We start from the raw sequence: 17,147 nt of genomic DNA, 5'->3' as shown, positions 1-17,147 counted from the left end.
TAATAAAAAAATCTTAAACAGAGAAATATTATGCTGCTGTATCCTAAAAAAAAAAAAAAAAAAAAAAAAAAAAAAAAAAAGAGGAATAAAAATATAGTGTCTACCTGCATAGCTCATTAATCTTAATGTCCCAAGAAAGAAACATTCCATAAAACTCTCAGTAATTTTCAGCAGCCAAAATCAGATAGATGTATTATTTTCCCAGAATCGGTGCTTATCTAGATGCATTTCTTGTTGAAGGTCACTGTCTCTGCACCTTTAGTAGCATGGCTTTTTTTCTGATTTGAATAACTGGATTTAACTGTATAAAAATTATTACAAAATATCTGCTTGGATCTTAAAGCACAAACAATTATGAAAATACTTTGAATATTAAGACAAGATAAAGTATGGAAATACAGTTTACAAGAAGGTGGATACTTAAACATCTGTTCTTTACAGAGCCTTACTTTCACCGACTTTTGAAACATTTTTAATATCAATAGTATACTTTAAATGGACACCTTTCAGGGTACTTTGAATTTGAAACTACAACTTTTCATCCCAACAGTGATTCTAAAAAGTTCAGCTCAGTTCATCAGCCCAGAGAAAGAAATATCCATGTGTGTCCAATCAACAGGGCTCACTTTTTTAATTTCACTTATCAGCTACTCGAAGCAGTGAACTGAACTGGCTGGTCTTATGCTGTCCTTAGGCTGTAAAAAACTGAGAACAAAAGTATTTCTCTAATTATTTTAACAAGAAATAAATTACTGACACTTGTAACCTTCTATGGAGCAGAAAAGAAGCAGAAATTAAAATGAGTACTGAGAATAGCATAGTCGAGACTTATCAGAGAAATTGGATTAAGCCCTCCAGATCACCTTCTCTGTACAACTCAAAAATATTGAAGTTAATATTAACTCATTTCTGTTTTGTAAGTAAGAGTAGCGTACAGCAAGAAAGAAATGTATTCTTGTTTCTTTTTAGCCAATGATATGAACACCTACTGGAGCCATTTTCACACTGTATTTTGAGGGACTCACTTGGATACTCCCTGTTCCCTTTAAAATAGCAGCTACGGTCTATTATCATACATTCAGAGTGACAATCAAAATACTTTTGATGCTCTCACGAAACTGGTTGCAACACTCATGCCTTACAGCCTGCCTGTTACATTAGAATAGCAGGTTTGTTTGTAAGATGTGCGAGGTATTGTACAATGGATGCACATTGGTAGCAGCTGTTGATTGATTACAGAAGTAGCAGGAAATATAATTAAGCAGCAGACTAGGATTACAAATAACAAGGAAGTTTTGACAGTTTAGAATATCTTTAGAAATTCATCTTGCGCACTGAGTGCTGATTCACAGTATGTAGCAAATAATATCAGAAGGAATACTGTCAAAACAAGCTTTAAAAATCAATTTGTATCTTCTTTATCACAAGATACTTCCTTGTGGTTATAAAACCAAAACACAGAGAAGCACAGAAAAAGGACAAATAGGTCCACTCCTGAGCTCAAAATTACTGGGAATGAGAGCTGTGAAGAGAGAGCTTGAAGTGGTAATGGAATCTGCTAGTGAGGCTCTTACACTCTTGTAATAGTTAAATTGATAATGTTACTGTCATTCTCACCAAACTAGACAGCAAGTGAGAGAGAGTTCCTTCAAAGATATGAAAGTTGGTTAAACAAGTGGTTTTCTACTTATACGTCCTATTGCTTCTTTCAGTTTAAAATTTAGATCTAGCATATTTGATCAAATCATTTATTCAGTTAAATGAGATCACTGTATAATGGAATAAAAAGCAGATCCTGCTGCAATTCATTTTTTTTCTCCTACAATTCATTACTGTATACACTAAAAGTGTGGTTTTTGTCAATTTTAATGATACGTGACTGGTGGATTGTGTAATTTGTAATTTACTTCTGACAGCAAAAGATACAAGTGGCATCCATTTATTGTCTAAACAAGTGATGAAATATTGAAATCTCAACTGCAAGTCTTTGGACTCCGTTTGGGATTCACCTGATCGAATGCACAGACTGGTAATCTGTATCTCAGCTATGTCCCCCTGAGCTCCTTTCATTGCCACTGGAGAGAAATTGTCATTTCTAGAACAGACATATCCTAAAGCAGACATCTAAAATAGATGGGATGAATTACCTCTAGAAGTGACTATAGCTTTCCACTGACTATAAAGGGATCTCAGGTGACAAGATAAGAAGTAGATACTTAATGCTAGGAGGTATGAATTCCAATATCCTTGTAAAGAAGAAATAAAGTGAAGAAGTGAGAATTTGTATGTGTGTGCAAACGGGAACAGAATAGGAAAAGAAAGAAAAAAAGAAAAGAAAGAAAAAAAAAGAAAGAATAAAGAGCGAACATATGACTTAATATTCTCAAATAAAAGAATGAGTATGCTAGTTTGAATTCTGCAAGAAAGAACTGAAATCCTTTAAGTTTCTATTGGAGGCAATCATATATATGGAAGTGAAATACATGTACATCTATTTGGATGTACACCAATTGAACACATTCATGTCAATATTATTGACCCTCTCCCCTCCAAAATAAACCACCTGAAAAATTCTAGAAGTAAATGATTTAAATGAAAGTTCTCTTCTCTAGTTTTCCTTAGTGAGCTAGCCAAGATGAAACACTGTTGTCAGGAACTAAGAAGGAATATGAAATATCTTAATCTGGATACATGGATGTATATAGTTTGGGATTGGTCATTGTCCTGTGGGAAATTGTTTTTAGGAGTATCTTCAGAAGGATAATGCTGAAATAATTTATGAAGGTCAAAAAAGTAACTTTAAAAAAAAAAGAGAGAGAGAGAGAGACAGAGACAGAGAAGCAATAAAATGATGTGCATCAGGATGCTGTTTGATTCAGTTATTCTGCTTCTTTATCTGAAGATACCGAAGTTACAGGGAGGAATGGTTAAAATTTTAGAAATTGATTCCCGCAGAATTCAACTGATATTACTGAGCTGCTAACGGTGAGTTGATTTGATGAAGTTGCCTGATGGCCAAACAAACAAACTGCATTTAAAAATTGGCTGTGCTGATCCACTTCAGAACAGATGCCTCTCAAAGCAATGATATTTAGGAGAAACACTCAAACCTGTGCTGTTGCCAAAAGTGCATAGCCAGACAGCATCATGATGGTCAATATTTGCACTGGTACAGGTCTTCAAAGGCACACGCCTGGAAGAGATCTAACAATACTCATTGATTGATGCTCTGATCCCCAGTCCCCGAAGTGCTGCTTCTGGAAATGATATACAAATACTGTGGTCTCTGTTAGTTCAAAGTGCCTGCAGGTAGGCCAGGTACACTATTTTGGGAATATATACAAGCACCAGCTGCTACTTGATATCTATTCTTTAAACCATCTGTTTGGGGGCATGCACTACACTGCACTAAAATCAGGCTATTGCTTGATCAATTCTGCCATCTAATGGCTGGATTCAGACAGCTCTTCCCATTGCTAAATCCTTGCTTGCAACTGCATCAGACTTAATGCTATCCATCAGATATTTCTTTTTTGGCTCAGTTTCTGAAACGAGGGTTGTTGTGAGATATAAGAGATATAACCATCCTGAAAAAGTCTCATTTTTTCCTGTGGCTTCTTTACTCCAGAAAGTGGAGCAGGTATGTTCCCTGCTGTGCTGCACAACTGCTTCTCAGCAGAGACACTGGTGTGAGTTCAGACCACCTGGTAAGTAAAAATCCAAAAAACTTCAAAGGCCTTCCAACGCCAAAACCCCAGGAGAAGACTCCCTCTGGACACAGCACGGCTTTGAAGGCAGACCTCCCCTTAATCCTGGCCCCTTCCTTATTGGAAAGCTGAAGCAATACCTCCCACTGTGTCTCAGGCTGATTAAAAAAATACATGTGGAAAAAAAAAGGAAGTGACTATTTCTACTCGCATAGAAACCATATGAAACACACTTGACTATCCTCTTTTTCCTATTTTTTCATGTATGTATTTTTATATATATGTTTGCTTCACATCATGATTTATTTTCCTTGTAAACTCAACAAGCATCTTAGTTAATGGATTTCTTGCAGTCAGAATGTGACATACTGGTGGAAGAGCAATAATAAAGTGTGTTTGTGTTGCTGCAAACACCATCCTCCCCTACCTACAACCACTCTTTTTACAATTTTACATAATGATGGTGAAAGACAGGCATAATTCTCTGGAAAGAGAGGAATTCAGTTCACACAGGAATTTTCCTGAGAACAAGACAAGAAAACCTTTTTTTTTCTTTTTTTAATTGGGAGACAAAAATCAGTCCTAAACAAAAGTTTATTTCTGCTTGAATTATTCACTTCCCCACTCCCCCTACAAAAAATAAAACAAAATTAAATTAAAATTTAAAAAAAAAAAATCTATACTTATGTAATTTGTTGTAGTTGGTTTCATTGAAATCATGATAAATAATTTTTAAAAATCAGTGATAGATTTTCTGCTAAGAAAAGAATTACAGCAAATAGAGCATTATTTGCCACCTTCTTTCAAGGGAGGCAAACAGATGGGTAATGGAGTAAATTTTTTCACCCTTATTCATGTTTATGGACCTCTGCTGTAATAAAACACCAGTAATTACAGTAGCAGCAGAATCTGGCAAACGTAATAGCACTTTGGGTATCCTAATGAAATAGCCCAACATAGTTTCTCAAATCAAAGGCCACCTAAAAGATGTGGAAATCTCCTCAAGAGCAATACAAAATATGTAAAAACAGAAATACTATACTGTGGCTATTGGTAAGTGGATCTGGAGATGGCCAAAGCAAATGGATTGTCTGAGCTCACTGGATGCACTGTCCACAGCTGAAGGTGAAGCAAATGTACAGGATAGGCAGAAACTGAACAGCTTTTTTTAAATAGTGACACCAAAACTCTTGGACACAGAAATCCAAACAAAGCTGATAACATCTGTCTTTCTTGTGCAGCTCCTGAGAGAATTATGCTACTGCAGAATCAAGAACTGTGTTTGTCTCTGTTCAAAATAGAGCTCAGATATGTAGTTTCTTGATAAAACCTACATACCAAGGAGATGAGCTAAGGAAATAATGAGTAAAAGACAGGCCATTAGCAAAAAATGGAAGAACAATACTTCCCTATTAATTTTTCATATTAAACTGCATACCAGCTATTATCGGTCTGTTGAAAGAAACAGGCTTTCAGGATTTTCATTAATTCTGCCACGCGACATATTCAACACATGCAGACTCTCTATCTCAAAATGCTGTTTAAACATATGAATTTGAGCCCAAACGTTATCTTTAGACTTCATTGGGCAAAATTTTAAAAATGTAACTTTCCTGAGCTAGTTAAGTCATTGAATATATTTCTGATATGCTATCTGTCTTTATTTATGATGTACTCATTATGTTTTCACTCTTTTCTTTTCTGGAGTGTAACAATTCCTATGCTCTTGGTCCTTTAATGACGCTGCTGAAGAAAATGGGAACTAATGTATACTCTTAATTACAAGTGATTGAAGGATTTGGTGCTTTGTTTAACCACTGCTTATGAAATAAAACAACAGGTTTTGAGAAAAGAGAGAAAAGGCAACAATATGAGATTGGATTAGACTGAGAGATTATAGAAATAATAAACAGACTATCCAAAGATTTATTTGTGCTTTGTGTATTATTCAAAATCTGTAACTGTGGTGACTACAGCAGTTTACAATTAATGCAGAAATAGCACAGTGGAAAACCTTGCAGAATTATTCCTCTCAGGGAACAGGTCCCCATTAACGTTTGGTAATGGCAAAACCAAGGTTCCCAATGTCAGCGTCTGTTTCCCACCTTGCACTGAACTTCTCTAACCCTTCCATTTTGTGACAATGTTGACTTTTTTTTTTCTTTTCTTTTCTTTTTTTTTTTTTTGTGCAAATCTAGCAGCAAATCTAGCTATAATTCAGTTTGAAAAGAACATTTCTCATGGAAAGAGTTTTATACAGTAGGTGAATTCACACTCTGAATGTGCTCTGGTAATTTATGATGTGGTATTACACCTAATTTCAACACTGAGCTATTTAGTCTGGTAGGCTAAGAGTGACTTGCCTTAACCTTTCCACCACCATCAGTCCACTGCCTAATTTCAGTCCTATCCACAACTGACATTTTCCTTTCTTACCTAGGCTGGTAATCATTTCATGTTACATAAGTGACATTCTCAGAGGATGTAAATTCAAGGTAGACCTATGGAATAATTGAAAATAAGAGAATACGCCAAACTTTCTAAAATTGTCTGTAGGTAGAGTTAGTCTTTTTTTTTTCAAGATACATTTTTCAGATTTTTTTTTTTTCCAAATTAAAAACACAGCCTTTTTTATTTAGAAATACTGAAGTGTTTCCTTACTGTGGTATCACTTCTGTTTTGGCAATGTTGAAAATGCTATAAGCTGAAATACTAAATAGATTATGTATAGATTACATGAAAGTACAATATTACTGTGCATAATAGAATAATAATTTCAAGGTCAAGTAAGTGACGAAGCTGAAATAATTTATCTTTATTGAAATGAAATACCTGAACAATAGCAGAGTAAATGACATTGACACTACTGGAAAAAAAAATGTGAGGGGAAGAGATTTATTTAGTCTCTACTCTTTAGAATCATCATCATGTGTTTCCACATGTAAGATAAGGATCCTGTTACACTGAGAACTCATGCACTAAAATGGCCCCTAAGAATACATTAGTTAAATATTTTCAAGGTGGATGGCATAAGAAAGGATGAATGAGTAAAGATTTAAAGAGGATGAACACATAGTATTTCAGTGGCAGTCAGAAGGAAGGGTCCATATACTGTACAGAAGACATGATTTTCCTTTTATGTGTAACAACTAACTTGAGTGATTCTGATTTCTCTCATGCAAGAGTCTCTTTTTTGACACTCCAGAGAGAGTACAGCTTTCTTTGTTCTTTCATGCTTCAGTGTCGTAAAAAAAACTTTCAGTTTTTACACTGCCCTCATTGATTTTACAAGCGTCATAGAGGTACGGATGGATGCTTTACCAGAGCAGGGCTCTTGACCCGCTTCACAACATCCTAGTTAACTTAGGCCTACTTTCTCAGTAAGTCCTCTGCGTTTCTCCTTCTTCCCTTCACTTTATTATCCTCCTTAATGTGTTCTCAGTCTTTGCTGACCTCCCAAACTCTCCCCTGAGGGCTGATAACACGCTGTGATTCATCCTGAGGTCGTTTCATTACTTACCAATGGCTCCCTAGCCCTCTTAAATGACCCCCAACTACTGCCAGCTCAAGCACACACTCTTTCAAGTGTATTCCTGTAGATTTCCTTCCTTTCTTCACAGAGTTGTCTCTCTGTTTCTTTCCAAAAGATGACACAAACGGGAATTTCAAATTTTTCTATTTGAAAAAGGGTTGCATGTTTACAGCCAGATCCTGTCTTTTGCCTTCAGCCTATTTGTGTATTTACAAATAGAAGATAACTAAAAAGAGATGGATAGCCTGAGGGGATTCTTAGAAAGTTGGTTAGTATTCAAAAGCTGAGGTTTCTGGCAGACATAAGCCCATGAGAAAGGACAAACATGCAGGACAGTCAGCTGAAAAATGTAATTTGTGTAAAAAACAAGTGACACATATTTCTACAAAAACTAGATCAAGAAGAGGGAAGAAGGAGGAAAAATAAAACAAAGAATGAAATCTCCTCACTGTTAAGTCATGTCAAACCATAAGATTTCAAACCAAATAAAAGAAATGCCAGCTAAAATAAGATGAACACCGTTGAAATACTTTCTGCAGGTCAGCATAGACAGACCTCTGGCAAAGGCCTTTTGTATCATACCATAGACAATCTTCCCCAGAGCAACAACTGTTGGATCATCATGATCAATTAATAGCTTTTTAGTCATGTATGAAGCAGAATTAACAATCAAAACCAGAGTAAACAGAAAAGCAGTAATTTGAATACAAGACATTCCATAGATGAATAAGTCAGAAAGAGTTGCAAAATATAGCCAACAACGAATTTAAAAAAAAAGAAAAACTATCAAAAAACACAGAAAGATAATTTACATCACAAAGAAATCCATTCCATGATTGAAATATCATGTGCTTAACCTTTACCACATGACATGACAGATCTCCAGTTACATATGATGTGTAGAAATACATAGGTCACTCCAAATGTAATGCCTCCTATTTATTTCCATGGAAACCACAGCAGATATAAAGAGCACAAGAACACTGTTTGATAGAGCCTGTTCTCTGCTACAAAATGCTCTTTTGCAACACAGCTGAAAACCACCATTAGCTATGCATTTTTGCCAGCAGTGAACGAGAGCCTGTATGCCATGCTCATAAAAATTTACGTGTGGCGTGTGGCTTGTCTTTCACTCCACTGTCACCACTGCTGAAACACATCAACCACCATCTCACTGTGCTCACACCCGCGCCTACAAGCATTCAGCCAACATTGATACATGAAAATGGAGGAATTCAGTGCCACACTTTTGCTTCATATACACTTCCATGTCAGATGCCATTTAGTCAGACTGCCCCTCTACAGCCATCTGTCACACAGCAACAAAATGTAGCGGAGTACTGGTGGGAAGGTTCACTTTTACTGCTATATCACCAACATCCTCCTCTGATATCATGGACCAATATAATAAAATAAGAGGCTTTACTTCTGGAGCACCCCTTGTACAATATTTCTCTTGAGACATATCTCCTTTTGTCTTGATATAGATGTGCATTTAAGACACGATTTTTGGAAGAAATACAGTTGTAATTTACTTTATATTGCCATCTAGTGGCATAAAGATTAATTCTGAAACTATCTTTGAAAGTAAAGTAACACTCCACGATTTATGCAGTAATTTAGAAACTGGTTAACAAAAATTTAATGTTAGCAACAGCACACAAGGAAATAGAGATCAGTTTGCAGAACAGTTATGCTCCAAATATGTGGCTCTGAATGCAAGAAACTGTCAGACCACAGAAATACTGAGAAAACTCACAGATGGGACATACCAGTGCTGTGAAAACAATACGCCAAATACTCCAGATATGAGCATTTGGGGATGTTTCATTCAGTGCCACCTGGACATCCTGAATTATTCACATTTTCTCCTTTCACTCCAGAAATATCAGGCTCTTGCAAATAGTCTGTCAGGAGCCACAGGGCCCTGACAGTCCAATAGAAATATCTCTCTTATCATGCCATAAAGGCACTGGGCAAATATGTTTAGGCAAATTAGTACGATGGGATTTTAAAGGCATAGCTCATGTGCTGCACTGTATTGTGTTTACATGGACAGGTTTTTGTAGTTGGTAGGGCTGCAGGGGCTCCAAAAGGGATATGCCGTTGGCCAGAGCTGAGCCATGAGCAATGCTGATTGCCCCTTTCTGAGAGCAGATTTAAGAATGGAAACATCCTCTGTACAACAGCAGCTGAAAGAAAAGAGTGAGAAAATGTAGAGAGAAAGAGCTCTGCAGCCATCAAGGTCAATGCAGAAGGAGTGCAGGAGGTGCTCCAGGCACAGAGCAGAAGCTTCCCACAGCCCAGGAGAGGCCCAAGGAAGAGCAGGCTTCCCTCTGTGCACACGGGTGCCACGTGAAGCAATCTCCACGTGCAGTCATGGAGGAGCAGTAGATGAGTCCTGAAGGAGGTACAGACTATGAAGAGCTCCTGCAGGAGTACTCCAGGCCAAAGCTGCAGCCCATGGAGAGGACACCACAATGGGGCAAGAGGGCTGGGGGAACTGCTGCCCTTGGGGACCTGCATAGAGCAGTGCCTGAGAGGTTAAGTCCTGTGGTGCAAAGCCATGTTGGAGCAGTGGTTGGAAATCTGCAGCCTGTGGGAAGAACATCTAGGATCAATTCAGGAAGGATGGCATTCCATAGAAGGGACTCCACATGGAGCAATGGCAGAGAGTGACTGTGAAGGAGTGGCAGAGATGAAGCACTATGGAGTGACTGCATCCCCCACTCCCCATTCCCCTGCACTGCTCAGTGGAAAGAGGTAGAACAGAATGGATATGGGGAAAGAATTTATATAATGCTTTTAGTTCTCACTGCTCTAGTCTGTTAACAATAGGCAAATAAATTACACAAATCTCTGTTATAATGTTTTGCCCATAATGACAGTGCGTGAGCAATTTCCTTATTCTTATCTCAACCCAGGAGTTTTTTTCCATCATACTTTCTCCCCCTGTCCTTCAGAGGAAATGTGACAGTAGCATGGTAGTTCTTAGTTGTCCATTGGTGTTAAACAACTGCATGGACTTAGGTTTAAAATCTGCATCTGGAGTACAGTTCATGGTTTTGGCACCTGAAGCCAGATGTCTACGCATGTTTACATGTAGGCTAATGTTTAAGCTCCCAGTATTATAATGGGTGACCAGGGACTTGATTCAGTTACAAAGAGAATGTAGATGCCTGCTGTATCTAAAACAACCATGTGGAGCTAGCAGACCTGACCCAAGAGTAGTTGGAGACCTCCTTCCTTCTAAACAAGAAGCTGAAATCTTGGTCAGACACCCCAAAACAGTTCAGGTAGTTTGAGAGTATAATGAGAGCTACTGCACAGATTAAAATAATTAAATCTAATCTCTATCCTAATTGCAAGCAGAACCATAGGATCACAAAAGAGCTCAGGTGGAAAAGGACCTCAGAAGGTCCCTAACTCAACCTCCAGCTTAAAGCAAGGAATATATGAAGTTGATTAAAGCTTGAGACAACTCTTCAGGATGTCCCATGATGAAGACACCACAACCTCTTAGAGTAAGCTGTTCCAATGCCTGACTGATCTCATGGAGGAAAGGTTTACTCCTACATTTAGTTTGAAACTCTCCTCTTTCAAGCTCTCCACTTCCCTCTCATCCTCCCTCTCTACGCTACTACAGAGAGCCTAGTTTTGGCTCCTATTGACTTCCTCACAGACTTGTGCTCCAGCCCCTGCTAACCTGGTGGTCTTCCTTGAGCTTGCCCCAGTTTATAGATGCACTGCCTGTACCAGGTAGTCCAAAACTGGATACATTATTATTAATCTGATCTTGAGAGCACTGAGTATAGTGGTGTTAATCCCTTCTCCTTGACCTGCTAGGTATGTTCCTTAATTTATCTCTAGACTTGGCTGTCTGTCTTTGCTGCTAGGATGCACTGCTGACTTGCATTCACCTTGCAGTTTACCAGACCTCCTACGACTTTTTCCGTAGACCTGCTTCCCAATCCATTAATCCAAATTCTGTATTATTAACAGGGGTTCTTCTTACCACCTACTTGATGTGCCTGCCTGAACAGGTCTCTCATGACCTTTGAGATCTCCTAATGAGTCTGAGAAATACTGCAGTCCACTGTAGTTCCACTTCTGGAAAGGCATACCAAACAGTATCTCAGATGACTGTGGATGCGTGTGTTCAGGCCAGAAGCATCTAGTGTCTGTGGCTAAGTCCTCTCCCTGCTGAAGTTTCAAGCAGTTCATTGTGCTCCAAATAAGCTTTTAATAGTAAATCAGACAAGTACACTATGTGCTATGCATGCAAAGAAATAGACAATACGTTCAAGTTGGGAGAGTTATGAAACACAAATTTAATGGATCAGCTGTATAAAAACATTAAATGATGCAAACTTTAGCCACCAAGAAAGCTCAATGTTAAGAAAATAGACAGAGGGGACTTCAAAAAAAATAATAATTTAAAAGAGCCTGGTTGTTAGTCATTTTATTGGAAGATGGAAAGAGTGAAGAATATAAGTTTAGCTCAGTAAGGAAAAGTTTGATGTCACTTAAAAAATGGGCAATGAATAGAAGCTCCAATAGACATTATTCCAAAATCTGTTTCTTAGTTTGATTCCATGTGCATTATATAATTTTGAACGACAGCTAATAAGGCTTATTATAAATTGATGATTACACCGCACTTTGTATTTCAAGTCTGTCAGACTTATTTGCTAACCATAATCTCATCATGAAAGACTTTTATCTGCCCTGAAAGGAAGTCTGTAGGTGGAAAACGTGCTTAGGATATCACAAACTGCTTGGAAGCTGGAAGAATAAGAACTATAAAAGCCTTTATATATTCAGTTCAGAAGAGCAGTAGAAAAGATAAATGTATGCAATAGTCCATATCAAAGATCCTTCTAGACAAGTATCTGTCTCCAGCAGTGGAAAAATGGAGATGTAGCTAAGGGTTAAGGAGGGAGCAACAGTATTCTCCCACAGTGCTCAGACACATTCCAAAGTTGTGTTGATTTGAAGCTTCTTGAAACACAGGTATCTGATAGCCCCTTCTGGATTTCTATTCAAAAAAAAAACAGAATGAAAAGGTGCTGTCTGATATAACAGCAGGGACACAGAACTCCCATCACAAAGCCAACTCCACCTACTTGTAAAACAACAATCCAGTGAACTAATGAGTGGTCTGTAATTATAGAATTTGATATGACAAGCATAACTTTTCACTACTCTGGTTCTTTTAAACATCTTTATGACTTCCTGGTCTAAAACAGCATGAACAGAATTTCACACGAGGCCTTGTTTTGTCTGCCTTCTAAGATTCACCCGAGGTGAAGAACTAAGATGTAAGGATTTCAGGATTTGGACTTGTGCTTTGAGGTTATGGATTATAAAAGGGCACTAAGGTGAAGATTAGGGGTAGGATTGAAGGTTTGGTAGTACCGAAGGATTGCGCGTGAACATAGAGGGGATAGCAAAGGTGATCCATTGATCTTTGTTCCAGACATATTACAATCTCTTCAGGCCTCCTTAACTCCACAGAGCTCAGAGACCTCAACTGCATCTTGTAAGTCTTGCCCTCTAGATCCTTCTTCATAGCCCTCCTTTGGGAACTCTCTAATAGCTTTATGGCCCTGTTATACTGTCGCACCAGCCCTGCCCCCAGTGCTGGAGACGAGGCCGCACAGCGCAGAGCAGAGCAGGACAGCCCCTCCTCTCATCTTCTGGCAGTGCTTTGGTACTGGAGGTCTGCAGGTTGTGTGAGAAGGGGACATGAACTGCCCTGTGCCGGGTAGCCCATGCCAGCTCTGTTGTGGAATAACTGAAGCTCAGCAGTCAAAGGAGTATCTGGAACTTGAACCATGCTAGGTGATAGATGCTGAGAAGGAGAAGGACAAGGAGAAGGAAAGAGACAACAATTGTAGGGAAGCACAGAAAAGTGATAATGCCTGAAGAGGGTGGGCAAGCAAAGCAGGTAAAAAGCCAAAGAACTGAAGCCTAATCAGGGACTGGAGCTGCTTTAGGTATGTGGGCATGGATAGAGAGGAGACCTGGCAGAATGTACAACTCTAAAAGGACTGCAGCTGGGAGAGGAAACCACACTGAAACAGTAAGAAGGAATTGCAAAGGAGCCTGCACTGTCCCAGAAGGGACAGAGTGTAATAAAATGAGTGAACTGAAGATACGAAAGGGAGGAGTACACTTAGAAGGAAATTGAGGTGTTTTCCCTATGTGTCTGAGTTTTTGTTTGTTTGTTTTTAACAACAACATCAGAACGTAAAAGGGTTGTGGGTTGTTTGTTTTAGTTTTGGTTGGTTGCTTGGTTTTGTTTTTCTTTGGTTGGTTAGTTGTTTTTAATTGGCATTGAATTGCATTAACTGAAATTCCGTAACAGAAAACTGTTCTTCATGCCTGTAATACTCATCTCCTCAGGCTTTAATTCTTCAACCTCAAAATCTCTGCCCTTCTTCAACCTCTTGGGGTTGAACATGCAAGCTGAGGTTAGGAGAGGGCTATAGCACCTGAGGCTTAGAGCAAAGGAGTGATGGCGTTGGGTTAAGGTTGTGGCATCTGGCATCTCATTAGGATTTCTGCTTAGGGATACGCATTCAGGCTAGGTTTGGGTGTTGAGGTCTCACTTATGAGGTTTAGTAATTAGCTTTTGGGATTAGGGAAAGGCTCCAGGTTAGGGTTCAGGGTTTGCTAAAGGTTCCTGATAAGCAGTTAGGTTATCAGGTAGCTTTTTGAGTTAGGGAGCTGTTGTACTTGTTAGAAAAACTGCCTTTCTCAATCAGTCTTATGTTGGCCATTTTATACAGAATCTTTTTTTTTTTTTTTTCTATTTGTTATATATTCCTAATGAAAGTTCATACCAAGCTGTATTTTGGATCTTACTCATTTCTTTTAGTCTATACTTGTTTTGTTTCCTTGTTGTTTTCTTATATTCTATCTATACTTATCCTTGAGATTGGTGAATTATTGGGAATATTTACTAAATATTAATAGAAATCAGGAATTAGTACATGCTGTCTGCCAAGCTATGTAAAACCTGGCTCTGCAACAAAACTAGAGATCACACAAATTGCACTTCCTACTTATCACCAGCAAAGGGAGCTGTTAAATGCTTCAAAGTGCTGCATCCCAGTGACTGAAGGGAAACATGAACAGAAACTTGAGTGATATAATTACAGAATATGTTCAACACAATTCTTTTTTGCATCAGTTTATTCCATTGTTTATTCATAAAATATCACTTTTTTTGCATTTTTTCCCCAATAACTTTTGCACAGTACTTCAGAGTCCTGAAAATTATCTTTCACTTACATCATAGCAATAACTGCGTAGAAAGATGTATAAGAACCTGTTGGTAATATCACACTCTGAGCAGGTGTCTGTTGTTGTCTTTTTGTGATATATTTACACTGTGACTGACTCATAAATGAATACACAGTAATTACATCTTCTGACTGCCTTTCATCTCCCTGAGATAGTGATGAAATCATTCTGCTTTCAAAACAGAACTGAGAAGCCCACACCATAACACACTAATTGCGTGAAGGTTAGGCTTGATAGATCATGGATGCACTTTCTGGTCTTTCAACAAGCCAGTGTATACAGCAAAGAGTACAAAGAGCTCTTTTAACTTCTTGAGGAAAATCCAAAAGACAGGAAAATGAAAGTGGGTGGCTATAAAAAAGAAAGGTGTTACTTTCCTCTGTTCACTCATCACTTAAACTTGAACCATCTGTTTTATCATTGCCAAGATTAACGAAAAATAAACTTTGCAGTGTAATGCTATCTCCTGGCTGGTATTAATAACATTTCAGACAATCTAGCACTTACATGTGCTATGAATAAGTGTAACTGAGCATTACAAAAATATTCTGAAAGTATGTGTTCTTCCTGTGAAGTGGCTATGATAAAGGAACTACAATTATATGACAGAAATGTGGAAATCTACTTGGAAGGATACATCAGCATAATTCATGTTATTGGAGGCCAATGGAGCTGCAGAAGAACCATATACTCTGAAACACAGGTGAATTGGTTGTTGTTTTAGTACCTAATCACAAGCTCAGAGAAAGAAAGAAAAATGGAAAGAAAAATAATACTTACTCCCTAGATAGTTTATGACAACAAAATATCACAGTTTATTACTTACCTATGGACAATAACGTGGTAATTGTATTTTTTACTGTACAACTTAAGCAAAGAGACCTAGATAGACAGTGGAATACAATGGATGATTAGTAAGATTATGCAAACCTCACTTCTGTGATTTGCCAGGTCAGTGAATTCTTGAGTGAATATAACACATTAAAAAGGATTATGAAAAACAGTGATGGGAACATGGCGGGGAAAAGTATTCCTTGATCATGAAATCTTTTCCTCTCCTACCATGGGAAGCAAGATTTTAATTTATCTTCTATAAATGATAGCACCCTCCAACTTCAAACAGACGGGTCTTCTCTCTCCTTTTTTTTTTTTTTTAAATTTCCCATCCAAATAATCTATTCCTTACTCAGAGGAAAAGCTTTTTATTTCTAGTCCTAACTTACTCACTGCCACTTTATGTTCATTTACTAAATTCATATTCCAGGTATGTAAATATTTCTTCCTTCTACCTCGTATTCATTCTCAGCTCCCATTCGGTTAAGCAAAAAGAAAACACATCTCACCGGTCTCCTGTTGCCTGACAGGTTCTTTGTCCTCTGTCCTCATCCTACTCACCATTTCTGCACTTCTGGTGTGATTTCAGAAGCGCTCGTACCTTCTCTATGTCCTCTGCTTAGACACTGCAGTGCTTAGTAGAATAGCCAGGGTAATCTAGACTCCCCAAGGCTGCAGAGGGCTTCAGAAGATTTAGACTAGGCATAATCTCTATAAACTGCTAATGAGGAAATATAAGAATAATTCTGAAAACTTAAGGGAAATGCCAATGTCTCTCACCGTCAGTTCTGATGTCCATCAGAGATGAGAGCAGAGACCACCCACAGAGTCACTGAGCATTGTGGTTTCTCATCAGGTTGTATAAGTCTTTCACCCTCCAGATATGTGCAGCATAGGTGTTTTAATTCAAAACCAACCAAACAAAACACTTAGTGCACCACTAACCATACGTCTGAATTGTTTCTTCTTATTTTGTACTAAGTGTTTGACAGTAAGAAACAAGAACAGAGCTTTGGTCTGATGTTAAAAGTCAGTTTCCCCACCATTTTCAACATCAAACAGCACCAATATGGGACAGCAGAAAAATAATTATTCTAATTTATAGGTATTGGGGTTTTTAGTAACATCATTAGTTGTCATATTTGTGCTCACTTGTGTACTTTTTTTTCTCTTGTGGAAGGTAACATCTTGCTCACAAGTGTGGAAGAGTAGAGAAGAAGCTGAACAATGATGTAGGTTTCTAAACCTGAGATCAAACAATCCTGTGAAGGAAATAATCATTTAACAAGCAGCAACCATTATGAATGACACAAATGAACACAAAATGACCTGGTTGCGCTGAAACTCAGCCAGGCCTATTCTATTTTTTCATCTCCTGCATTTACATTAATTGGAATGCTTGTTCCTGAGTTTAACATTGAGATATGTATCACTGTTATCACACAATGCACATTTGCAGGTTGTTTATAGTGGATTTTGCAATACGATATGGATTTCAGTGTACTTTAGGGGAAGTACAGTGATGATCCTTTAGAAATATCTATATTGAGAATTTTGAGAATTTCCGTGACTCAGGCAAGCTCTATAACTCTAAAACTCCCACCCTTCTTCCTCAAATACCGTATTAGAGAAGACAAAGAATGTGCTCACTGCCAGTCACTTCCTTCAGAAATTCAGTGGATTAGCCATATGTGAGAAGTTGTGCAAATAGCTGATTTTGCTGAGAAAATGCTGCATTGCTAATTAGAAAAGTGTAGTTTTAA

The sequence above is a fragment of the Tetrao urogallus genome (assembly GCF_951394365.1).
Source record: "Tetrao urogallus genome assembly, chromosome: 1".
NCBI classification, from domain to species: Eukaryota; Metazoa; Chordata; class Aves; order Galliformes; family Phasianidae; genus Tetrao; species Tetrao urogallus.
The sequence above is the reverse complement of the archived record's forward strand: the minus strand, read 5'-3'. Positions refer to the sequence as shown.